Below are 27994 nucleotides of genomic sequence, written 5' to 3'. Positions count from 1 at the left end.
TTTCCATCAGCATTAATGGCATCCCGAAGATGAATGTATTCCTCGGAACGGAGTTTTGCCTGGTTCAACCTGATAAATGTCAATCGTTCAGTTTCAACTTTCACATACATATCCACAGCGTATTGGTGAAATAGACGCCGACATTTTAAGATGTGATTGTCCTCATTTTCCCGAACCATCATTCTGTATGAATAATAATTCATTGAACTAACTTTTTTGTTCGTGACAGCACCTGTAAACAATTTTTTGTGTTAATAATATAAATTTTAAGTTAGTAAACATATATTTTAATGTAGTAAACATATTGTTAACAATTTACCTGTAACTGGATTTATCATCTTGCCAAAATAAGATAGGATATTGTAAGGCATCATATGATCGATGTGTTTCAGACACACGCTGAAGCTGATTGTTCCGCCGATGTAAAACAATGTCTCGGTTTTCTAAATTTTCACCCACGACAACAATAGCCACTTCATCAATTGTTGGCGCATTAAAACGTCCAGCATGTTGTCCTGCAGGCGCCTTATCGGCTCTGATGACAATTTTGTGATTATCTGATGGCATGCGGTCTAATGCAGTTGTGAATAATGCAACTAATGCATTGTGTTGATGGAAAAATGTTTGAAGTTGTTCCACAATGGATCTTTTCACTGAGTTGTGTGCGCAACGCTGATCGACTTCTCTAGCTGAATTGCCCATAAAATATATTTGCAAAAATTTATAGTCTTCATCAGGCATTGGCAATAAGGAACCTGTTCGATGATATATTTGACCCTGAATCTGCAAAAATATAAATATGTATATAGGTAATTGTAAAGCAAATTGTAACACCATGTGGCTGGCAAAATATTGCCACAATACTTTACATCATTTTTTCAAATTAAAACTACTTAAACCTCGACATTGAACAGCCTTCAATGGCAGCTTTAGGTAATAGTCTTTACCAAGTATTGGAACACCTTGCTCATGCCACTATGAAATACAACATGTTATAAAATGTTGCTGATTAAGTCATTTGATTATAGACTATTATTAAGTATTTGACTTATTGCTTACAAAATAAACACATCACTGGCTCAACATATTTTGCACCAGCTACATGGTTGTAAAACTAAAAACATTGTTTACCATTATACTTACTTACTTTGAAAGTAGGCATAAAATTGTCTCGAATAACTTTTGTTGCTCCAAATGATGTCATTTGAAAGCAATTATTGTACTGCTGGATATGAGACAAAAAATGATAAGAATCTTGGCCAATTCCAGAAACCAATGAATGTAGTGGCTCTGGTGGCGGTACAAATGGCGTGAATTTGACTTGGCCGCTGGCGCAACACAATCCAGGGGCTTCATTTTTAAATTTCAATGCCTTGCAATGTGGACACACAATATTCATTAGTCCAATAGCAACAATTTGCTCTGAACTGTAATCAATTGCCACATTATAACTGAATGCAGCTCTGTGGGGATTAAACACAACATTCCTATCTTGATATCGATTCCGTTCAAGTTCATTTTGCGCTTCGCGTTGCTCATCACTTTGATTTGCTCGTATATTTCTTTGACTTGCCGTATTTCGAGTTCTGCGGCCTAAGCTTGTACGTCTGGTTGGTGGCATTGTTAAAAACGAAAATCCAACTGAAAATAAAAAGCTCTCATACATTTTCTGTATAACCATGTATACCAAATTATAGTATTGTGTAGTCACCAAAAAGTTCTAAAAATCAATATGAAGCTGTGAACTTACCATGATTAACAAACACTTATTAGCAAACAAAAATCTTCTTAGTCTTTAAAACAATTATATGTCAAACGACATAAAAGTTCATTAAAAAAGTTCAAAAATGAAAATTCAACTGTAAATTAAAGAAAACGGTTGTATTCTTCTTTATAAGCAAGTATATCACACAAAAACAAACATAGAAAATGTTTCATAATGTATTGATTTGTTTTTCTATTTTTAAACTGCAACACAGTAATAACGAATTATGGCATGACAATGGCCTAGGCAGAATGTACACAGCCAGAATAGCCTGCGCCAGCAGCTCTGTACCGAATGTACCGGTACAATATGCAGTAAAACGTTAATGTTGATAAATATTTCCTAAACGATACAGTTTCTTTACATCCTCTTTGAAGATATTTGCAGCAAACATTCTGTCAATTCTATGTCAAACGTCATAAGGTTACTTTAAAAATATTTATATTGTACAAAGTGTTGGGTTAGTTTGGAAATAATTTTATATATGGTGGTTCAGTATTCTTAAATTTTCTAATTTTCCGTGAAATTTTTTCTTTCATAAGAACCTTCTCGTGACAATAACAAACACAACAAAAAAAGAATTAGTGAAATCGGTTCAGTCATTTACGCGTGATGGCGTGACCAAGGGAAATAGGAATTCATTATTCTTAAATTTTCTAATTTTCCGCACAATTTTCTTAATTTTTTCTTTCATAAGAACCTTCTCCTGACCATAGCAAACACAACAAAAAAAAATTAGTGAAATCGGTCCAGCCGTTCACGCGTGATGCCGTGACCAAGGAAAACAGGTTTCATTTTTATATATATAGATAATACATACGGATAGTTAACCTCAATTAAATTGGAGCACTTGAAAAAGTATATAAGCACACATTTTTTTACTAATATTTACGAATAGTAAATAATATTAATCAAAATATTCAATTTAAATCACTACTGAATATAATTTATTAGTAACCTACATATATATAATTCGCACTTGTATGAAACTAAAACACATGTTGTGAATGTAGAAACTAGAAACATGTGGATAAATATTATAAATATGAAAACAGTGATCAGAGGCGACGAGCGTGCCAACATGCGCGACTAATAGAAGTTCTATTTCTATTTTGTTGGTAGCTTTTTTTTTCGCGACGAGCGTGCCAATATGCACAACTAATAGAGGTTCTATTTATATTTTGTTGGTAGTTTTTTTTTCGAGACTTAATGAGCGGTTTAGTGGACAGCTTCAACCTGTTAATTTTGTGTTAAAGTGATGCGCGCGCATCTTAAAATTTCACTCTCATCATTTTTTCATAACGCGCCTAAAGAAGTATAACTTCAAAAGAAATTTTACAGAGATTTAGTTGAAAGCCCTATTAACGTATGTATTTTATCACGCTAGGCATTATTTCAAAGAATTTTACGGTAGATTTCGTGTCCGAATTTCGTCTCGTAAGTCTATTTGGAAAAAAAGCACATTAATTTGTTCGTTACCGAGGTTACATGTTACAAATCACCACCGAGCACTGAAATACTCGCTCGCAGTACTTCTTTTTTTTATTTCACTTCCTTCGACGCGTACGAGGTAAAATATAATAAGAAAAGATCTCGCACAAAGGAGGGAAGAAGAGACGGTGACAGAAAAGAAGTAGAACAAACAAAATCCCGGGCGAAGCGATCTTCCGCCCTGCTTTACGGGGACCGTTATTAAAAGAACAATTTTGAATGCCGGAGACGCGGATGACAGTATCTTCCGACGCGCCGTCGTCATTTTACGACAACGGCCGAGCGCGGGTCAACATGGCGTCACAGATGACACGTCAACATGTCGCTTCTCATCACTTAGCGATCGCGGCACACGTTCAACCTGTTACACATTTATTTTTCCCGACCGCCACAAAATAATTTCGTCAACAAAGACCAATGGCGGCTTCAGGATGACTTTTCGGGAGGGGCTATCGCACAAAGAAAGTTCTTAGTTGCAAAAAAAAATGAAAGTGGTCAGATATTGGCCTTGGAATATTATTTACAAATTACAGGTTTTTAAATACAGAACCTTAGTAGCTCCATGCAACTTTTGATGAGATAAAGGTTTAACATATGAAAGTAAATATTTAAGTAAACATAAACATACACTAATCAATAAAATTGGTCTCGGGAGGGGCCTAACAAAGAACCTACCGAATATATTTCATTGATAGCAAAATAATTTTTTAGTGTCCACAAAATGGCTTGTAAGTGATACAAATATGTTCTTTTACTTAAAAAGTTATCTATTTTCGTCACCAAAAGTATTTGTAGTATCTAAAATGTTACGGGCGGCCACTGAAATACCTATAATATACGGACCAGTGATAGTGCCTATACTATGTTTATATATATATATATATATATATATATATATATATATATATATATGTGTGTGTGTGTGTGTGTGTGTGTGTGTGTGTGTGTGTGTGTGTGTGTGTCATTTTCTTGCCAGCATTAAGTTTATTTATAGATTCTTTGTACACCTATTACATAACTTTTGGTAGAAATTTCTCAGCAAAATTTTTCTTCGTGTTTATGGGATAAAACATGAAAATAACCTTTTACTCTTCAGTATTTTCTTATAAAACTTTATTTGGCAAAAAATTTAGAAAAAACAAAGAAGAGGCAATTTATTCATAAATAAAGTTCGACAAACCACCTCAAAAATGTTTTTAATCCTGACACTCTATAATCAATTATTAATGCACGGAGCTAGAAAAAACTTTCTGATTTTGATATTACTTCAAAGTTAAAATAACGCGTCACTGTGCCGGAAGAAAAGTTTTTATTTGTAATTTTTATATGATTTACTTAACTCTGAAAACAATTGCATTAAAATTAACATTAATTCATGATGTTTTATTAAATGAATGTTTTAAGATATTTTTGTAAATGTTGACATACTATTCGTTCCTTCCAAATAAATTAACTTTCGCATGGACATTAGTTACATCCACTACCTCTCCCGTAAGTCCTAAGCTATTTAAATGATTTGTCAAGACGGATAAACACTAAATTTTAGCTTCCACTGAGTAAGATTCTAATTTACGTATTCCATCAAACATTCTAAATATATTATAATTAGAGACCGGAAAAATTCGCGGATACATTTCACGATATGATAGAATCCAAACAACTGTATCTTTATATTGCTTCTCTGATTGGCTCACAGTTAATCTGAAGGTCTCGAGCCAATGAAAAACGTTCCACCAAAAAAGTATCGAATCGAAAGCGTCCCAGTTGACAGGTGTCACGAGTCAGTAGCCAATGAGCAGGTGGAATTTGCCCGAATGTGTATGGGATTGTGTTGTGTATCCTAGAGGACATCAAAAGCGCGAATTTTTCCAGTCTCTAATTATAATTATATCTATATACCAAATTGTATGTAAATTCAAATCATCTTACTTGTTAAATATAAATAGATACGCTAGCGATGTTTTCAGCGTTGGTATAACACTACAAGATAATTTGACCAACGATATTGGAAAGTACTCTAAATTACTAGATTTAATACAAATAATTTTATAGGAAAAATATTTAACAATAAATTATTATGCTGCTGCAAATAACTTCAACCCTTTTTATCATGTGATATAAATGAAAATGCAGAAATTAATAATGTTTAATGCATTTACAAAATTAATTAAATTTGCTGCAGATAAAATATTTCATATAAAAATCGATAACAACCTGTTTTAATTCTCTTTATGCCATAACGTGGCCAAATATTTAAATATTTGTGTTCTTGTTATTTGAATCCCTTTAGGGCGTTAGTTATATCTTGATGCCTGAAATACGACCACAAGATGTCTAGATGTCTGTAAAAAACTTGCTAATGAATAATGTCAATTGCTAATGTCATATACCTAGATGAATTATAGATATGGGTTAATTTGTGTGTTTCCCAGTAGAACGGAAATGAACGATTTATACATAAAATGATATTGAAAATTGCCATCAATTAGAAATAAAATAATTCCGCAATTTTCACCAAAAAAAAAAAAGGCTGTTTGTTCCACACATTTCATCGAAACACAAAATACCAGCATGGCCACAGAAAATTGGAAAATAAATATCCTGACATTTTCAGGTTTTCCGTTTACATTGGATTTCACCCTGTACAAAAAAATATACATACACACGTGCTTATATTTAATTTAATTTACGTTAGTTCCACACAACGCTTTCCCAACACTTTTAATTAATTACTGAACACGAAATAAATTGACTTGTGGCTACGAAATAGGCGAGAGTGAAAAAATAATAACGATAAAATTTGTGAATTACACCCCAATGTGTGATCACTACATTATTTATTCCTCACAAACCTCGTTTGTGAAGTGGTTAGAGTAAAAAGCTTCCCATTCTGAGGTCAATGGTTTTAGTAATACCACAAATTTACACATAGGCTATTACGAAATATTATGGATTGACAACCATACACGTTTTTTACTATCAACAAAATCGTTCGTAAGCAACAGCAAAACTTTGATATTGCTAATATGCTACAATATATTAAATAACGTGTATTTAGGCTAATACTATGTACATGCCAACAACCTTCCACCCCCTCTCAAATAATGATTTAACATTAAACAATTAATTACAATAGTCAGGTGTACCAACGACTGACATTAAGTAAAAATAAATATATTTTAAAACAATTATACAATAAACTGATTTAATATTTTAAGAGTTTAGTTTGCACATACTAAACTTTTCATATCGCATGATTTACTAGAGCCTGATTAGAAGTTCACTGGGATCCAAAACTTAATTTTTATGTGATGTTAGCTGTGCATGTGACTCCATTCGCGTGAAGTTTTGGAAGTCTTTTGAGTAGTTTTATGACGATTGGAGTAAAAAAAAAAGGTGCATGTCTACCAGAAACAATATAACTTAGGTATTGGAACGAAAAGTGCCCTAAAAATAACTCAACGACGTATATTATCATCACGAAAAAATTTCATAAAAGTAATTTTGATAGGTTTTTTTTTGATGTAACAAATTAACAAACAAAAAGATCGTGTTAAATTTATTTTCAGTCCTTAACCACTATTTTGAAAATAAATAAATATTTATTTTTAGTGTCTTTTTGAAAACGAGCTTATCGCATATTACATTACGCAATCTTACAGAAGAGGGATATTGGGTAAGAAATATGGTAAGACTAGGACTATGTACTTTTCGCAAAAAAAAAAAAAAAATTACAGACCAGATGTGTGTTCAAACTTTGTATCGTTGTCGAAGTTTCGCTGTTGGCTGGGTTTCTTCCAGGAGTTTCAGGTACATGTCTAATATCAGCACAGCCATCCAGTGCGGGTGCTAAGTTCACTTACTTTTGGCATGAATCAAAAAGTATAATCTTAGTGTCTCAGCAGAACTACAAAAAAAAAAAAAAAACCTTTAAAGGTATACTTGCAAGCACACCTATTTCTTTGACAAAAAAAAACAACGATAAAATTCAAATTTTAACTACGAAGATCCGGTTACCTCGATTATTCAATAAAATTTCTGTAAATTTACTGTAATTTATAGCAGTGTAGAAATTACGCTGCCTTTCTACTTACACGTTCTCGTTATAAGGTAACACACTCGTACTAGATATAAATTTTTTTTTTGCAGGAGTATCAACAATTCTGTGAATGCTTTGCAAATATAGCAAGATTATTTTCTTGGATTCATGTTGAAATTCAATAAATGTAGTACCCGCAAATTTACGAATATCCCTGAATAAATTCAAAATAGTGTTCTTAGAAAATTAAAGAAGGGAATTTTTAAGAGTGGCCCAAATTGAAAATAATACTGAATTTATTTTAAGAACGTAAAACTAATTTTTCAAAACACTTTATAATAATTAACAATGACCTCAATTATTTAACGGGATGTATTTATAAAACTTGCAAACAAAAGGCCATTTGTCTGTTATTTTAATTAACGAACGGTAAAAGTAACGATAAATTCTGTTAGATTTTTAGTATATAAGTATCCCAATAACTATGAAGTAGTTTGAAGTATCACAGAACATATAGACTTAAAAATTAATCCTGTAACGTCAGTAGTTTTTAAGTAAAATAATTTTGTACAGACAGAGAGGCAAAATAAATGTTTTATTTGTTAGATTTTGTCTAGGTTTTTGTATAAATAATTTGTACACAAAAAAATATGAGTAACAGAATACCACAGGCTGCCACTTTAAATTTATATATTTTTTTATTCAATATATATTTTATGTTCCCGTCTAATATCAGGAAGCTTAAAAAATTGGACCATTAATTTACTACTAATAAAATCACCAATTTTAATATATTGATTTGGAACGAAAATGTCAGGTTTTGAATTAAACAACGTTAATCGCTTTGCCACTGAAGTCAACATTCAGAAAAAAAATTGAAGGAATTCAGAACTTTTAATTAAATATCGTATTTCGCGAAAGTATTTCGATTTATTTTAATCTGCTATCCACTGTAACATTATCCTACTATTACGATTGAAATAAATAAATGTTTAATTGACATTATTTTCCAGTGTATTAACGACCTTCCGGATTGCAATATTTGTTTTCTCACTGTTCGAGTTAAAGTAGGAACGGTCATATTTAGCTGATGAAAGACAATAAGAAAGTACATATGTGAATGTACACTCACACAAGTGGTTTCTTCCTTTTAAATTGGCAGGCATCTGCAAGAGAAGCCATTTCATTGCCTTATTTCGTCTAGGCAATCGGGGACATGTTTTCTTCAGCGCAGAATCGCTGTGTGCCGACAGTGGTCATGCATCTGAAAGAAAATAATCTGACCACGAACACATACTGCGGCTGCAGTGTTTGAAGGCACCTCTAGCGTCGAAAACTTTTCGCGTAAAATACACGCCCTTAGGAAAGATTTTTCCAAGAAAATCTTATCTTTCCCGGCCACTTATCCCACAGGATTCCTACTGAATTATTACAGGTTTTTTTTATCACGTCTACTCGCGGTAACCGATGTTACTCTTCTGGAAAGGGAGGAATCCGGGGTGGAAGCGGTAAAAGCTTTGGGCTTAGAAATCTCCCATTTTTTTTCTTGGGAGGATAGGGGAGAGAGGAATGGGTTGTTAAGGGATCCCCTTAGCGCTCTAGCAGAGCCTCCAGAGATGAACATCGCTCATTCAGAATTCCAACTTAACTCGGCATCTCTTAACCCCACCCTTAAAACAATGGATTGCACACCGTCAAAAAAATCAAGAGAAAAATCTAAAACACCACTTTCATGAAATATACGGGGAGAATAATAGTTTTGAAGGGGTAGCATCTTATTTTTTTTTTCTTTTATTATTTGGTGTTTTGTACATTAGGTATTATAAATAAGTTAATATTACTAACCATATTTAATTTTTTGTAAATGTTTTCTTTTGTCTACCAACTAAGCCCTTATTTATGGTTTTTATGAATTTAAAGGCCAAAATGTATGTCAATCATAGCATGTATTAAAAAAGTCATGAGGTGTGTATAGATTTGGATTGACCTTACTATGAAGACAGTCATGAAACTACTCATTTTTATTAAATCTTTCATTAAATTAATAAAATTTAGGTTTTACCCAAACCCTCACATGGTTTTGAAAAAAAACTAATTTTAATTCGTTAAATCAAAGATACACTACAAATAAATAGTTTCAAGATGAAGGCTACACACGAACTTTTAATTTAAAAGTGTATAAAACATGATTTCATGCCCTCAGTACATGCTAGGTCAGATAAAATTTTGCCTTTAATTTTATAAAAAAAAACCAAATATGGACTAGTTTAGTGGAAAAAAACATTATATAAACAATTAAGTATGGTTGCACTATGAATTTATTAAAACCACCTGCAAAATACGAAATATTCAAATAATAATTATTTAGAATATTACCCCCCTAAGTTCTATGGGAAATTTTCCATAGTTCTTGTCGCTTTAGAAAGGTGAAGAAAAAATATGTTTTGCACACAATTCAAGCAAAGTCCCTTTGAATGACAGAAATTTTGTAAGGAAGTTGACGAGAAAAGACGAAGCGACCTTGTGAAGGCATAAATTTTACAGAAATGTTTGAACGTTAAAGCTTTATCACAAAATCCAGTTACACACTTGCTACCCTCATAGTTCTATTATACAGAGCGGACGTGTTTTATATTTGACCTCTAAAGGTGGTATTAGTCAGCAAATGTTTTTAATCTCATATTTTTTTTGGTAATTAAATTAAATATTTGACCATTTTTAATTTGAAAATGGGGGAATAGGCAACCAACTTGGATTTTCCCATATAATTTTATAATCGTAATTTTGAACGATTTATCAGAATTTTTGGCATTTCAAGACATAAATCATTTCTACACTTCGTTGCAAAAACATGTTCACTAACAGGATCTAGTTTGTAAGCGCCGCTAGGAAAAAAAAACTTATTATTTCACTTGGCGATTACAACTATTATTATAATCACACCAGATCACAATTCTTTAATTCAAAAAGTAGCCAAAAGCTAAGTCCAATACCTAGAGACATGCAAAATTCGCGGATTCATTTCGCGATAGGCTAGCATCAAAACAACTATACCTTCGTACCGCTTGTGTGATTGGCCCACATTTTATCCGGGGACCTGTGAGCCAATGGGAAACACTAAACCAAGAAAGTGCCGAATTACGGACAGCCTACTTGAGACGTCTCACTCGTCAGTAGCCAATGAACAGGTGTCATTTCCACGAGTATTTAAAGGACTGTGGAGTCTATACTAGAGGTCAATGAATCCGCGAATTTTGCAGGTCTCTACCAATACCATATCAGCCAAAGAAAATTTAGCACGGAAACTTTAACGCAAGCGGTATCAAAATATTCGAATTTGCAAGATTGAGAGGCTTAATCCCCCTTAATTAATAACACATGTAATCTACTTAACTTTCTACGTTTGTTACACCTGTTACAATAATTATATGTGCATGCATTTGTGAAAGCGATTTTGTAAACCTGCTTGGATATTAAATTGTTTTGTTTATTTAATTTCTTAAACTGGGCAAAATATTAAGTGAAATTTATCTAACGAGTTCTGATTGTTTCATCAAATACAACATACCCCAAGCTCTTACAAATGGCTATGAATATTTACCTGCAAGCACGCGAGATACACAAAATAATGTTTTTTTACTTGCATATTTGCATACTTGAATCCCTGTTCACAGAGCTCTCAAGAAGTCACACGCAGGCATACATGTATACGTATACATATACGTAGAGACCGGAAAAATTCGCGGATTCATTTCGTGATAGGCTGAAATTCAAACATGTGTACAATTCTGCTGGTTCTGCTATTGGCTCGCGGTTTAACTGGAGCTCTCTGGGCCAATGAGATACTATCGACCAAAGAAGCGTCGAAATCACAAGCTACCCAGTGAAGACGACTCACAATTTAGTAACCAATGAACACGCGTGTTTACTTGAGAAATGCAGAGGATAATGGAGCCTATCCTAGAGGTCAATGGATCCGCGAATTTTTCCGGTCCCTACATAGGCCTAACGTAGAGACCTGCAAAATTCGCGGTTTCGACGGCCTTCAGGATAGACTGCACATACCCCTGTAGACTCGGGAAAATAACGCAAGTTCATTGGCTGCCGACTTGTAAGTCGTCTCAGCTGGTTTGTCTGTGATTCGATCCTTCTTTGGTTGAGGGTTTATAACTGGTTGAGATTCGTCCAGATGAACAGTAAGCCAATAGCAAAATTATCTAAGAGGTATATGTGTTTGAATTCTAGCCTATCACCGAATGAATCCGCGAATTTTGCAGGTCTCTACCTATACGTATACGTATAAGCCGAGATTTCCCTTGTATTTTCACGGAAATGTTTTGTAACGGTGTGGCGTTTTTGGAGGCATTTATCTTTTTTTTTTTCCCCACAAAGGAAATTCCCAGAAGTACTTTAAATGCAGCTCAACGTTCTAATGTTCCTCCAGAGGCAGCCGAAAATGCCTCAAGTCGAGAGAAAACCCATCTGTTCTCACTCTGGCAAACCACGTCGTTGAAACAGCGTCGATTCTGGCTGGAAATTCGATGCCGCAAATAAAACTAAAACGAAATAAGTTCAAAAGTACTACAAAAAAATTATCATTCAGTTTAAATTTACAGAAAATAAAAAAAAAATTGTGGCAGTTACAATCATTTTTTTTTGGTAAATTACAATATTACGTTTTTTTTGTGACAGTGAAATAATTCTTTAGTTAGGGTAGGCGGAGCCCTTAAGCTCTGAAGCTGCAATTTTTTTTATATGCAGGTCTAACAAAAGTATTACTTATAGAAAAATATAATTAAATAAAACTTATCTTAAATAATTTTATGAAACACGATTCACCGACTTCAGACATTTACATAATTTGTATGTCTGCTAAGGTGACTCAAAAATAATTTCCCATTTAAAGATAGCTTTTCTCACCATGGTGCGAAAATATTTTTTAAATCTCTTACCCAAACAGTAAGATTTTGGGTAAGGAAGAACTTGACTTTTTTGGTAGCTACCAAATTACTTGATTTCTAAAGCCATTTTAAAAATAAATATGTAATACATTAAATATTACGTGAATTTAACATTATGGTGTGTAGTTATAAAGCCGCTACAAACAAACACATCAGAAAACGGACTATGTTTACTACAGAAAATTTTAATTCCTCAAGCACAAATAACGGTAGCATATTTAATGAGATAAATCCTAGTGCTCTTCAACGTAATATTTTTCAAATCCAAACGAACAATGATTACCAGTTCTTCAAAAATATAAATCGTGATATGAACAAAATACCGTCCAAACTGCCTCGGCCATAAAAGTCGGTTTTCAAATTTTATTATCATGAGTTATTTTTTTCCTTTTGAAACTGGAAGTTTATATAGTCAATTATGATTTAGCCCCTTTCCTCTCTCTGGCACTGCATTTTCCAAGAAGGAATTAAAATTTTTATTTTTGCTATATAATATATTATACATAAGCGCAGTGGATTTTCAAATTTTCACGACTCTAATTCAATTTAAATAAAATTTAAAGAAAACTGTTTGTCGTTTCCAGTATAACGAAAAATGCAGCACTGTAGCGTCGATTTACCAATGTTTACCAAAGTAGGGGAGTGGGGCACTCAATATTACCTCATAGAGCGACCCAGAAGCCCCATTACCTTCTCCCCCATCCACTTCCTCATGCCAGAACTTTGGACTATTTGTTACATTCTGATGAATCATTGCCTCCACTTACTCTACCGGCTATCTCGTTTCTGTATATCAGAAGCATCTCGCCCATTCTCCTTCTGTATACCAAAGAGCAAGGAAATTTGTAACATGAAATACTGTTCTCCTTGCCATATATATGCATTCTACATGTTTTATTTAGACTTGCTTGCTGCCTAGACAGACAGATACACAAAGAGAGAGAGAGAGGAAGAGAGAGATAGATTGAAGTAATTTCTCTGTTCGCTGCAGAACAAGCAGTAAATAAGTGTCATACGTATCCAACGATATATATATCGTTGGACACGTATGATACTTGATATATTATATCCATATATATCATGTCTTGAGATCCCACCACACCGATTTAATTAAGTCTTAAACTGTTTTATGTAGTTAATTTTGTAGGATGTAGGATACGTTTTACGAAATATGGCTTTCAAAATTTTTCCATTGAATAAATTTTGGCAAGATAACCTCTGATACGTTTGGAAATATCTCAAAAATCTTTCACTTCAGTTTGCAATTTTTTTTCTCGTCAGAATCCAAGATGGCGGTCGGCACCACGGTCACCACTTACCATAGCCTGAGCTCTGAAATACTTTCCTATATTACTTTTTCTTTTTTAAAACTAACTCTTTTCTTCTATTTGTTGAAAAAATTTCACATTGTTTTGTTGGTGTATTTAAGAAGATTACGTTGTAACTAACTACATACAACATTGCTTCTTCATAAAAATAAATAAAACATTTGTAGCTAAATTAAAATTGAATAAAAAATAATTGTTGAAAATTTTATATTGATTTGTTTGATGATGGTGTTACATTATGTATAAAATGTATGTCACGATAAGAGAAAAAAAACGAATTTATAAAAGCATAATTATTTAAGATGCTACTTGTTTAAAACATGCATTTTTGCGAGATGTATAGTTTTCTTGTAAAAATTAAATTTCGTCCCTACTTTCGTGATGATTGCTAACGCAAATCGTGGGATTACTATAATAAGTAGAGCCACGGAAATTTCGCGGATTCATTTAGTCGCAAGCTAGAATAAAAACCTCCACACTGTCGCACTGTGTTCATGATTGGACCGCAGTTATCTAAACACGCCCCTCTACGACCGTGAGCCAACGATGACCAGCTAGGAGAGAAGTAAGCGAATCAGGTAGTACCAAATAACAAGGATAAAAATGTTCTCGCTAAGAAATCAACCAATGGTAAAGTAAACATGGGTCGAGCACACCTATAACTTTGAATTCTATCCTGAGGCCAGAGGAATCCGCGAAATTTCCGGGACTCTAATAATAAGCTATTCAGTGCTGCGGTGTTGCGTTCATCGCCTTCAGATGCTGTGCAGCTTGCGTAGCCATTTCAAAGCCGCATTGAAAACAGAAAATCTCTCTACGCCCCTCCCTCCCTTCCCCAACGTGTGATAAAGCCGTGATAAAAGCTCGCGGGAAATGAAAGACAAATAATAATTAAAAAAAAAAACATTGACTGTGTTGCAGTTCAAAGCTAAGCCGTGTGATTTCATTTCAGGTAATATTATATACACGAAGGATTATATAGCGTTCCGTATATGGCAGTAGGTATTAGTCTCCCAAATTTTGCTGTGCTGTTAAAAAAAAAAAGGTAAAGGGGTTGGTGAGATTAAATAAAAAAAAATTCAATATGATAAAAAAAATGCGCGTAGTTTCCGCCCGGTTTCCGTCAAAGGGGCGTATCTGACGTTGTTGACGTGTTTACACGTGTTGACAGTTTCGCGCTTGTTTTTCTTTACCTCTTTGACACATACTTTACCCCCTTCCAAGAAGAATAAATTTCGTCTCCGCCTCCTGCGTCACTTTTTTCTTCCTCATTTTATATGTTCTTCACCGAGGCAGTTAAGATTGTGGGGTGGGGGGGGAGGGGGAGAACTTGCTCCTAAATTCCATTATTTTGTCATATCCTCGCAAACCCTTGCCGGATACATATTTTCGCATCTCTACCTGCATTATCGAGCGGATGACAGCGGGGATGGATTACTCTCCCACAGCTTTGAGGTTAACACCTTACCGTCACTTCGAATCATATTCGCGTCTTTGGCGAGAGTGGGCCGATCGAATACTCGAATACTCGAACCCACGGATACCATCGAATTTTAAGTATTTGAAATATTTTCGAGTCGAGGGGGGAAAAAAGTTAAAGAGAAAAAAAAAGTGGAGATGTAGTTTGTTCGAAAATTTAACAATGACAAACTCTTAAGAATACTACAAAAATTCTGTACTTTTACAAAAGGTACTTTTGTAAACCATTTCCAAGATATATATGAAATATGTTTCTAGAGGTAATATTGAGTATTTCTTACGCAAATTGGTACATAGTAGTACGTAACTGTATGTCCAGGCACTGGTTTTGGTTAGAGGTGCGAGGTGCTGACCAACTTCTGACGTCACGGCGGCCATCTCAAAATAATGACGTCACTGTAGCACTTTTCGTTACGGTCGTCATCTTGAAGTGTGAAGTCACGGTGGCCATATATTTTTTTTTTTACTTTGGCAGCTATCTTGAATTCTAGAAAATTCCGCCATCTTGAATTATAGAAAGTGGCTAAGCAGACAGATCTCGCCAAAGGATTGAATAGGAATTTATCTGACCTTACTATATGACCGTGTGGCGTACATTTGTCCTTGCCCTGTATGCGTGATATGGGCACAGCTTGCGAATACTACGTCATTCATCCCGCAACACTATACTGTTCTGATCGTAGTATAATACCTCGAATAAGGGGGTCTGCTTAACAAAAGCAGACACATTTGTAACGAACAAACAAACTGAAAAGAAAGCTTGTTATTTTTTTATTGTCATTCAGTTATAAGCTTTGTTTTAAGTTTCAACTCTCAAGCTCATCAGAGTGTTAGTTTAAAATCGATTTAAAAATTTGTACCGACAGGCAAGAAAGCGTGTTAATAAAAACGTTCTAAAACACAGTCATAAATCTATGAAAATAATCCAGACTATAACTAAACATGTTATTTTTTTTTTGTTTTAAACTGAAATTGAAAGAAAATAAATTTGCTAAACAATGATTTTGTTAAAATTTCCTTCGAACATTTTTTCAAACAAAGATAAATCCCTAAAGACTTAAAAACTTTTAATTTTGCATATACGTATAGCATACTTGAGCTTGTTTACACATATGTTAATGATTAAAGCATAGTTATGTATGCTACACAAAAACAGTTTGATTTAAAATTTGTTACATCTCAATGATTTTTTTTAAATAATGGCTCAATTGAGGCAACTTCGTTCATTTACGTACTGGAATGGGAGTACATCGGTAATTTAAGTAATATTGATTTCGAATCCATTTTTCAGCACTTTTGAAATTTTATGGCTTTGGAAGTAGGTTTTAAAAAATATGCTGCTTCGTCTTCGATATTTCACTATCCACAGCTACCTAAATATTCTACTAATATGATATATAACATCTATTTTTTCTGATCAAAATCTTAAGTTTCAATTTGCTACAGGCTAAAATTAAAACAAATTTATATTTTGGTTCCTTCTGAGGTTTGTCCAGAGTTACATTCAGTGCAGCAAGAAATTTTCTGTCAGAGTAATGGCGAATAACGAACAACCAGTGAGTGAGCTGTTGAATGAAATATGACACTCGCTCGAGTACGTATAGGACTGTGAAATCTACCTTGAGTGTCACTGATACTTCGATTTTCCCGAGTCGTACTCTAAAACAGTCTCTCAACAACTGAGGGGGATATAAACTTTTTTTCCCCTTCAAACCCTTTTTTATCCCACTTATAGCAGTAACAGCTGTTTAAAAAAAAGTTAAGAAAAAAGTTTAAAAGATAAAATGAAGGATAAGAATAAGTTTGGATAGATTTTACACTGCGCACTAAGGGAACTATGCATTTATTTTGTCCTTAAACCCCAAAATTTTTAACCCCTAAAACTATTGATCAATGATATCGAAAATTTGTTTAAAAATGTTAGGTTTTTAGTTCTACTCTTAGGGAGTATAAAATATTTAAACTAATGTTACATTTCAGTAAAAAAAAAAAAAAGGCGGTGTCTATTTCAATCTTCTTGTTCCGATTTTACCAATCACCGAAGTCTTCAGAGAACTTGCATCTTTGTATTTTATGCATTTGGAGCGTTTGCGCAAAAATTACGGCAGTTCCGTGTAAACTTTAGAGTTGAAAAAATAGTTTCAGGGTCTCTAGGGACCACGACACGAAAAACCAGATAGAAATATTTTTGCATCACATCATTGTCACTGCTGCAATAGTTTCTCTCTCTTCGGAATCTCCCTAAGACTAACAAGTTCCCTCTTTGCTCATCTGAATGCATCGAATACCCTGCGTTGGTCCACATGTCTACGCTATCTTGAAATATGGCGGAGGACGAGATTGCCAGACCAAATATTTAATGTCCTCGGCATGACTGCCAACACCGACAAAAAAAATGTTTTCTAAATATGCTACTGGCAGAATTTTTGCAAAGACGTGCTGGGTTTTAGAGATCACAGTATTTTACGAAATTTTCATCTAAAAGTGCACTAAAAAAAAGGAGGTTTTCTGTAAAATCCGTTTACGGACGATAATTTTACGTGATAACTTCATAAGAAAACACCGATGAAAACTTGCATACTTTTTAATTTTTCAAATATTATTTACAGTTTTTTGCAAATTTAATTTAAATAATTTGTTTAAATATAATCACGAACAATTAGTTTAAAAGCCCGCCTCAACCTGTTTGACATTATAGAAGATTTTCTCGCACGGCGGTTGGCCGGTTCTTGCACGCTCGGCTCAGGCGGAACGTGACAATGAGTAATGCTTTTTCGTACGTGCAGCTGGCGTCCATAGATTTATAAGACGTTATCACGTCAATAAATGTAGAACCCTACTCGGTTTCCAGATAACCGCATCTTTGTAGAAACTACGTCATAGTCCGCCTTTATAGTCGCGTGTTCCTTTTTAAGTTTGGGTATGAACCATTCATGGTAAACTTTTTTTCTTTCCATTTTATCGTCACTGCTATTTGCTAATGACTATAACATTTTTGCATTTGTTATTGTCACAAATATGTTCAACATATATTCGCTAAGTGTTTTATAATGGGTATAACATGTTGCGCAATTGTTCGTAATTATTATCTCTAGCGTGGCATTTTACACTCGTTTACACTAAATATATCCGTTGAAAATATTAGTAATGAAACAAACAAATGCAAGGAAGGTAAAGCGTTAAATTTACATTAATAATCCTAACTAACAGTTATATTAAGAAAATGAAAAAAAAAACCAGATATTGTGAATCTTTGCGTTAAGGGTTTATGTCCCGTTCCACGTTATTTTTTACGTTTAACACGGTTAAACGTGTAGACGTTTTGAGTATCTAAACTTCAACAAAATGGAAAATATATATAGTTCATACTTTTTGCATAATTAGCTTGCAAAGTAGAATTTTTAACATTCTTATGCATAAAGGATAAGGAGATCCAAAAGAAATAAATAACTGAAAGATTTTGTGTTTCAAGGTAATGCTAGTGGTTACTGGTTGGTATGGTTAAAAATTCCTTCAGAATTTTTATTTATTTTTATTTAGCATTTTAAAGTAATAAAAATTCTGATGAGTTTCAAAGGCCAGGTGAAATTAAATATTTTTTTCTGAATAAATTAAACCATGTCACAATAGCATACAGTAAAGTTGTCTTTGGACCTAAAACACTTCAAGTTTTATATTCCATTTCATTCTCCTTATTCTAACTGCACAAAAAAAAACCGTTTAAACTGCCAGCTAATTATGGGAAATGTATGCGATATATAATTTTTTTATTTTATGAAAGTACAACCATTCAAAAAGTTGGAGAGTTTAATCTTTTGGACCGTAAATACAAAATAATAACGTAGAACGGAACATACGCCCTTAACTACGTTAAACTTGCAAGTGGTAAAAGATAAATGCTTATGTTGTGGTCTTAACCAGTTTTAAAAAACGATTGCAGGTTTCCGTGACCATTGTCCAATAACCTATTTTGTATTTTTGATATTCAGGCTCTGCATTTCAGAAAAAAAAAATACTTCTACAAAGGAAAATTCTTTGGAAACTCAATTGCCAACGTTATAACTTGTAAAACTACAAGACAGAGCTGTAAACCAAATTACAAATGACATCTTATATATTGATGTTGTTATTCTGGCGTGTAACTGCGGCCATCTTGGATTTGCATCGTATGCTGTTGGCCACTATCTTGTTGTATAAGTTTTGAATCTAAGAAAAAAGTGTTTAATAATATTTATTAACAACTGTCATTGTTTTTGGTTGGCTTCGAACCGAGGGAAGCTGTTTCACGTGAAGAGGTTGAGGGCAGAGACCTTATAAACATAGGATATACGATCAGTTAAGAATAAGTGATAAAAAAAATTAGATTGAAAATCATGCTTTTTTTATCCTCTGGGAAGCTTTAGTTATAGTTTCGTGCGAGAATCAGTTTTTTTTACGTTTATACTTCAGCACCAGCTGTGACTTGTTGCGACTACCTGTAACTATGCGTTGCTCTTGTAATTTTACAAGAAAATGACATTACACGACACTCTGTTGTACTACTGCGAGGGCTGGTGAAAGTAGAAACAATATATTTGTAAATGTAACAACACTTGTTTCTGTAATGAAGGCATCATCAGGTATGAGAAATGAACTGCAAGCTTGAAGGTAGTAAGGCACCGTGTATACTGCCAAGAGATCTTCTGAAGGTGACCAATCACGAGAGACCTCTTCCTATTGGCTCAGGTGTCAGCCAATCTGCGGGGAAGGCTTTCTCACCAGCTTCTAACTCTCAGTTGATTTCTGAACCCTGAAGATGCTTGATTCAACGTAGAGCGAAAAGTCGGTGCAATCTACTACTTAGACGTGGCTCACGCCTTGAAAGCCAAGATGAGTTTTTAAACATTTCGTTAAAACTCCAACATTATTCCTGAAAGTTTATGCGCTAATTAACGAAACCTAATTTACGAAGATAAAATTCGCTAAAACTCACTCATTGTGAAAACGTTTTCACAGGTTAAGAGTAATACTGCCTTGTAATAAAACATTAAAACATTAGCTAAAAATTTCTTTAGGTAACCCCAACCATTAGTAAAAGGGCTCGGAATAAAAGGGGGTTGATTGAAAAAAAAAAATATGTTGACTCCCGTAGAGTCAGTCCCCTTCTATTTTTGGCAAATCTTCAAAATATCATTCAAAACTTTGGTCTGAAACAATATTTGATACGACTGGCCCTTGCTAGAAAGGGATGACTACTCATTATTGAATATTGTTGTAAATCATATAAACATATTACTATACCTCTTGTCTGAAACTCATATTGCAAGGGACAAACAATTTTTTTTTTCAACGACAAAGTTTTGGGAGAGCTAATATGTATGTTATTTCCAATAGTGACTCAGCAAATAACCTATACATATGTATGGGTACATTTATCATGATGCGTATTGTTACTCAAAAGTTGCGTTTAGTGGAAAGACACATGCATAGGAAATGTAAGACGTGTTTGTGATGAACTTATGATACAATTGTATGGGAAAATAAAATGTGTGTCTTTTAGTATCACCAGGAACGAAAAAAATACACGTGTTCTCATGTTGCAAATATGCTTATAATAAGAAATTCGGACACATAAATTAACGTATCATTTTTAAAAATAAAGCCGAGCGTGATAAATATACGCAAACTGTGTTTTCAACTACATTTTTTTTAACGTGAATCGCACTTAGTTTCAGCACCCACCGATAGAATTCGCTGCCGTAACACCTAAGTCGACTATCAAATCACTATATTGGCAGAAAATGTTTTTAAAATATGTAATGAAACAGCTCTGTGAAGAAAAATCTTTAAAAAAAAATTATAACCCCGGCTTTAGACCTGATAAAACATTTATTACTCTAAAATTTCCCTTTGGCTTTGTGAACTTTTGTTCGCAACATCCACCAAAGATGGCAGCACCGTGGTTACACACTTCCGTTTCATTCACGAAATTACTTCCACGAAATGCCGTGTACCGAGGGCTAAGACGTTACACATCGAACAGAATTAACATTTTTGTATTGGGAAAAACATCATCAAAAATTTTTGCACAATTTTGAAATATTCTGTGTACAGTTATCGATTTCCGTCAGTACAGTTTACAAAGCAGCTAATGCTAATGCTTAGGGGCAGGCATTTTTCGCGAAAAGATCTGAACACTTATTAGACTGCAACAAGGTATACCTGCACCTGTGGTTTCTTCCTTGCGATTGGCGGCCGTCCGCGAGAGAAGTCGTTGCCTTATTTGACCGAGCCACTCAGGACGCTTTAACTTCCGCACTGAATCACTGTGATTGGTGTTGTCACAATCGATATGTAACTGGGAGAAACTCACCCAATCACGAAACACAGACGATGCTATAGTATTTTAACTTTAATCTAGTCTCGAAATTGTTTCGCGAAATCTGCATGCCCCTACTAATGCCTATACTGTAATTGTAGTTCCATTAGCTTCTCTTGTTGTCTGCCTCTCCGGTATCACGCACATGCGTTCTGTCCTGCGGATGCTCTGTTTCAGGAAGCTGTCGCCATTGGCCGAGGCCGAACACACAAGCTGATTGATTGGCCAAGTGCGCGTGACCGTCCGGTGATTAATCGGATTGATGCTCTATGACCTCACCTCCCTTTCCCAACACCACCTCCCCCCAACGCCCCTGCCCAATCAGTTTCAACTAGCTATAGTCTGTATCAATCTTAGATTGCAGCGCAGAGAAAATGGCACCTACCGTTGCTAGACTGACAACAATCAGCTTGTTAACATTCAAATGAATGCTTATTTTGTAAATTACTGATCAATAGGATAAGGTGAAAAAATTTATATATTTCTCAATCTTACTTCCTTCTGAACATTCCAAGACCATAACAAAAAAAAAATTACAATATTAGGCTATTACAGTTGTTTACATTCAAAAACAAATATCGAGCCCAAAAAAATATTGATTATTTCGCGGCAGAAACTACATATTGGTAGCAATCGGTCACAGTAAATAACAAGCCAATTCATAAATTATGTGTCATGGTCAAACGGAGCCAAAATTTGTAGTATTTGATAATATGAAAAAAAAAGTTACGTCAAAAAATTGTTGGAGCCGGTTATATTTCAAGTAGATTTCAAAGAAATTATACCTACTGTAGCCGTTATCATGGTGCGTCTTAAAGAAAAAATTTATGTTTTTTTAGTTTTATGGTCCATAGACCCCAAAACCATCGTAAAAGCAAAAGTTGATGTGTATATATATATATATATATATATATATATATATATATATATATATATCACATTTGTGGACATGATAACTGTCGCAAATTTTCACAAATCACTTCCAAACCGATACATAAAATCTACTAGTTGAAAATATTGGTGGAGTTCGTTAATGGAAAAATATCCGACCAAACGGGTAGAAATGTGGAAGGTTTTTTGTAAAACAGAAAAATAGCTTTAACTTCCATAATATGGAAATTATCACATTTTTTTTATTGTACTATAACTCGTATGAGTGATACCAAAATCTTATGCCTGAACAAGTTTTGAATACGACCAATCATAACTTAAAGGCGTTGAAAAACAAGGTTCGGAGGACAAAAAAAAATCCTAAACTCTTCGTAAGCACAACATCGAAAACGTACGATTTATTTTTCATTCTTATAACTTTTATCTAAAACATTTTTCTGAAAAAAAAAATGCTAATAGCAGATATCGAGCATTAGAAAGAGAGAGCAAATTTAAATTCACACTGAAATCTAAGGACGTCACACTCTATATCCGTGACGTGTTGATCGAATTCGACAGGTAAGGTTCTCACACCAAAGCGTACACGAAACGGTAACGCATCAGATTGCAACTATAAGTGAAACGATGGTAATTACGGCGCTTGATTTCGCGTTATCGTGATAGAAATCTCGACTGTAGGTGCATCTGTATACTTGCGCACTTGCATAGTTACGCATTTGCCCGCTCGAATAGCTGCGCACTCGTTCAAACATTCACTAACTTGCATACTTGCACACATTCTTTTATATTCTTTTACATTCCTCTGTGAAGTTTCAACTTTAACGGGAAGCCTAAGATGTACAACAAGTTCTGTCCCTGCCCGATTACACCCGAACAATTCACCTTCGGCCAATCTCGGGTTTATTTATATATATTTATACTTCTCTGTTTATTTTAATGTAGCTATACTAACCTAACTAACCGTCCATAGTGTTTTAAAGTGTTTTAATGTAGCTAACCTAACCGACCACTTTTAATATTTGAATTAATTTTTCCTGCGCAAAAAAAAAAAAAAAAGAAAACAAATCCCGAAATTGGCCGAAGGTGAATTGTTCGAGTGTAATCGGGAAGGGACAGAACTTGATGTACATCTTAGGCTACTCAACTTTAACGTCCATAATGCGGCAACGCATGTACCTATGTATTTTTTGTACCTGCACAACTTCTACACACATTTATTGTAAGGAAAATAATACATAAAGTTTTAATATCCCATCATTTAGTTTGGCAACAAATTGGCCACAGATTCCTGTACAAAGTTTTTTTTTTTTTACTTTTACAAAAAAATCGATTTATTGTAAACTATTTTTTTTTTTGTAAATGGAACAGAAATATTCATGTTAAATTAAAGATATTTGTGAATAAGTACATTTGTATGAAAGCAACTGCATCACTTCAAAAATGTTTTCGCAGTGATACTGGGTTCTGATTCCTACCTGGGCATTTATGCTGTGTGTTTTCCCATTATCTGCAATAGTTCAAGTTATTTTTAAACCGTTCCCTGAATAGCTTCCCGGTATTTAACTGCGCAAATTAATAGGCCAAATAAAACAAAATAAATTCGTACTATTGAATATTCGATTATTTTTTCCATGGTTCTAAACTATTATGTTTGAATGAGACATGAATTAAAATATAAAATTATGCACCAATTTTCGTAAAACATATAAAGTATTATCACGAAAAAGTATTTCATACATGCAAAAATGACCATAGGCATGTGTTGTACAATGTTAAAACATCTTTTTTTTAAAAATATAACAAACTATTTTTCGGCGACTGGTTTCCAAATGATCTATTTTAACAGTTCAGAATTTTTTTGTATTGTAATGCTACCAGAAAAATATTATAAATTTGTACGACACATTGCTATGGTAAATTTTGCATGTATTAAATACGTGTATGGAAACAAAAATGATTATTTCTTGTAACACGTATGAAAAATAGTACATAATATAAATCTTGACTAATCTTTAATACAACCATAAATTTTCAAACCGTGGAACAGACAATCAAATATTCAAAAATTTGACTTTGTTTTATTATATTTAATATTGGGTGCATTTAATAGTGTAAAGCTACTTAGGGAACAGTTAAGAAATAAAATTTAATTAATGGGGGTACTGGGGAGAAATAAAACATAAATTCTGCGGTAAGACTCCGAACCCAGTATTACTGCGAACAATTATTTTTGTAAAGATAGAGTTTCTTTCTGTTAAAAGTTCAAATTAACAATTTTTGTAGTTTTACATGATTATTTCAGTTCCATTTACAAAAAAAATTGTTTGCCTTGTACATTGTAATATTTAATTTTGTGGCTCAACAAATCGAGATTGGTCTAGTGTAAATATTTAATTCTGTGCTAACGTCAAATTATTAGCTATCGGCTTTTTACATTATATCAAACAATTACAGTGTAAACAATCTTATATGAATGAGTATGCCTTTATGGAAATATTAAGCACGAATTAAAGCTAAAAAAAAAAAAAAAAAAAAAACAATTTTATGAAAAAACCGGCTAATATCACACTCATACAAAAATATTTAAACGGTTATGGCAGTAGGTTATAATCCTATATTATATCCTATAATATTAAAAATGTCTTTCTGTTAATGAACATAACCAAAATGTATTACGACTACTGCTCAGATTTAAGATATATTTTTTTTTAAATTTCAACGACTCTTCTTTGTACAAATGAACCTTTTTTGATATAATTATTATTTTATTGAATGTTGTGTCACTAAAGCCATTTATACATGTATAACACTATTTTAATTTGGCATATTTACTGGAGTTACTTAATTTACATGTTTTTTAAAGTGGCCTAGAAGGAGAAACAATTTTTTTATTAATTACAGGAATTTTTTATTTTTCGATAATCAGAAAGTTTTGAATTTAAACCTTTAAAATTCTACTAATGTATAATAATTAAAACAACATTAATGTGAATTAAAGAAAACAAAATGAAATGTCAGAAGCTAAATTTCCTAATGCACTTTCTTGTGATATATCAGATACTTAACTCCTTTTAATTATTAAGATCATAAGTTTTTTTTAAACTAAAACCTTATCTACTTTTTAATTTTCTAGTACAAATGAAAATTATACTAGAAAACCAACTATATGAATCCTTGAAAATGTACCAAAACTTGTAAATTTTCTTAATAAAGGCCAAAAATTAAGATTAAAGAATTAAAATTTACTTTTAAGTGATAAAACCCAGGTTATTTAGATTAATTTATGTAAATTCATTTTAGTATTTTGTCTTATTTTGTGAGTTACGCTGTGTATTATCTTCCATTTCGGTGTAATTTCGGTTTTATCACTATTCACTACACAATTTTGCCTCCACATAGGATATAAAAAATAAAGTTTTTATCAAATTCTATTTTAAAAAAGAAGTAGATGGAATGGAATAAAGTAGAAAGCCAAGTACTAGTGTAAAAAAAGGCTAGGAAGTTTAAGTGCCACAAAATAAAAAAGGAAATTCGAGGAAAGTACTCTAAGGAAAACGTGGGGTAGACTGCTTCTCCTGTGTGTGAAGAAGAAATCCACTTTGTCGAGTGCTTGGAAAACATTTGACTGTCGTAAGTGAGTCGTCAGATGTCGCAAAGTGATTTCAAGTTTTGCGTTCTGTGTACAAAAAATATTTATTTTTAAAATGTGGTGAACAAAGCAAACAAAAGAACATAAACACAAGAAAGCAAAAACATCCATCTATTTTTAGCGTCAATAGTAAGATCAAACGTTTTACTAGTAATTTTATTTTTAACACCAGGTTTCTAATATATTGCCTTATAGCATTAATTTATCAATTGTAAAGTCTACCTTTAGATTAAGCCCAAACAGCAGAATAAAATTTGTGATTTATTCATCGTGGATGATAAATAGGATATATAAAAATATTCAGAGATAAGACTTTGAAATTTATAGAGAATAGGTGAAATATTCAAACGGAAACCATGCCGTAGAGATTAAGTTAAATGCCAGTAAAATTAGTGTTACACATAGAAAAACAAACTCAAAAGTAAGCAAAATAAGCTCTAATAAGGCATGTAAACTAGTGCTCACTTCGAAATCTTCACAGAAATTATTTGTCTCAGTTAATGGTTACCTGTAGTCTGGACATACAATAATCTGGGTTATTTTCCAATTGAACTAAACAGGTTTTGCAAGCAGGTATACGCTTGTCTGTGATTGCCTGGTTTAACTCAACAAAACATGGCTTTAATTAATAAAGATTGCAGAATGAGAGTTGTGCAGAGGCAGAAAAAAAAATTAAATTAAAAATTTACATATTTATGTATTTAATTATTTGAAATTCAATTATACGTATGTAATTGTGTTGTAAGATAATTTTAAGCTTGCAATTTAAAATCCATCGTAATATAAACGGAAACAAAAATAAAATTGCGATCGATTCGAGATGTAAGCAGTAGTAGTTTGTATTGGTCGGTCCGGACACAGAGTCTGGAGGAGGTGTGAGGTGGAGGTCAATGACCGACCACCCTACGTCACGGCGGACATCTTGTGTGACCTTGAACATGAACTTTGACATTTACCTTGACTCCTCCAGCCATTTTGGGATCTGCCTTTTTGAATTCCGCAATATTTTTTCCGACATTATGAATTCCACCATTTTGAGTTCTGTCATCTGAATCTCCACTCCCTAGCATAAACATTTTATTTGCACCCACCATATTGAAAAAAAAGCACATTTCATTCGATTTTATTTGGAAAAGATTTAAATTAAAATTTAAAATTTTTAATAAAGACTTTCCGCCATCTCATATTTTAAAAACGTCGCACTTTTCATTACACTTGCAATATTTAAATTCCATAACTATTATCCTATTATAAAGAAAAAAAATTATAAAATTAATATAAAATTAAATTCTTTAATATAATTTTAAAAACTTTCTAGCCTCGTGCAGTCCTCGGATCGAACTCGGTAAGGGTAAAAAAAATTAATCTTCCCCCTGAGTAGGCAGCTGGCAGACTGACCCCCACCACATATTTCCGATGCATATACGAACTTGGGACAGTTTTTTTTTCTCGCAGCAATATCTGAACCACCATATTATTGACTGACCCCCTACACCCTCACCCATAGTTTCTGCTATAAATACCAGCTCGCTAGCACGGGACCCCTTCAGTTTGCTGCAGTTCCTCGCCCTATAACAGTCGTGTACCTGGGCAGGCTTCGTAGTTGACAGTGACCGTGACATTCACCTTGTACTTGACCTTTGACCTTGACTTTATCTTCGACCTTTGAACTTGACTTTGTCTTCGACCTTTGACCTTGACTTAGTCATCGACCTTTGACCTTAACTTAGTCCTCGACCTTTGACCTTAACTTAGTCCTCGACCTTTGACCTTGACTTAGTCCCCGACCTTTGACCTTTACCTTATACTTTGGCTTTATCCTTGACCTTTGACATGTACCTTGACATTTAAATTTGAACTTGACCTTTGATCTTCCCTGTGGTAGAGAAAACATTAATATACCTGGTTTTTTTGAGTTAACATAATATATTTTACAGTTTCAACTCGATGTAAAAAATTTCAATGATCAGTAAAAAAATGTCGGGAGTCAGATGCTATTGTATTCCATCGATCACAACCTATCGAAACCTAAT

General features: G+C 33.5%; 2 protein-coding genes across 4 annotated transcripts in view; one reads left to right on the top strand and one right to left on the bottom strand.

Moving 5' to 3' along the window:
* LOC134540544 (esterase E4-like) overlaps positions 1-27994 on the bottom strand; it is a 761050-nt gene that overhangs the window by 350781 nt on the left and 382275 nt on the right. The window lies entirely within an intron of this gene.
* Positions 1-27994, top strand: part of LOC134540546 (prolactin-releasing peptide receptor-like) — a 233475-nt gene that overhangs the window by 108393 nt on the left and 97088 nt on the right. Inside the window, exon 2 of one of the 2 annotated variants that reach the window (XR_010076456.1) lies at positions 21599-21667. The exons of the other annotated variant lie outside the window; for it this stretch is intronic. The gene's annotated coding sequence lies outside the window, so the exon portion shown is untranslated. The remainder of the gene's footprint in view (positions 1-21598; positions 21668-27994) is intronic. 2 annotated transcript variants of the gene reach the window in all.

The sequence above is a fragment of the Bacillus rossius genome, chromosome 17 (genome assembly GCF_032445375.1).
Source record: "Bacillus rossius redtenbacheri isolate Brsri chromosome 17, Brsri_v3, whole genome shotgun sequence".
Lineage (NCBI taxonomy): Eukaryota > Metazoa > Arthropoda > Insecta > Phasmatodea > Bacillidae > Bacillus > Bacillus rossius.
Note: the sequence above shows the minus strand (reverse complement) of the source record. Positions and strands in the feature narration are given on the sequence as shown.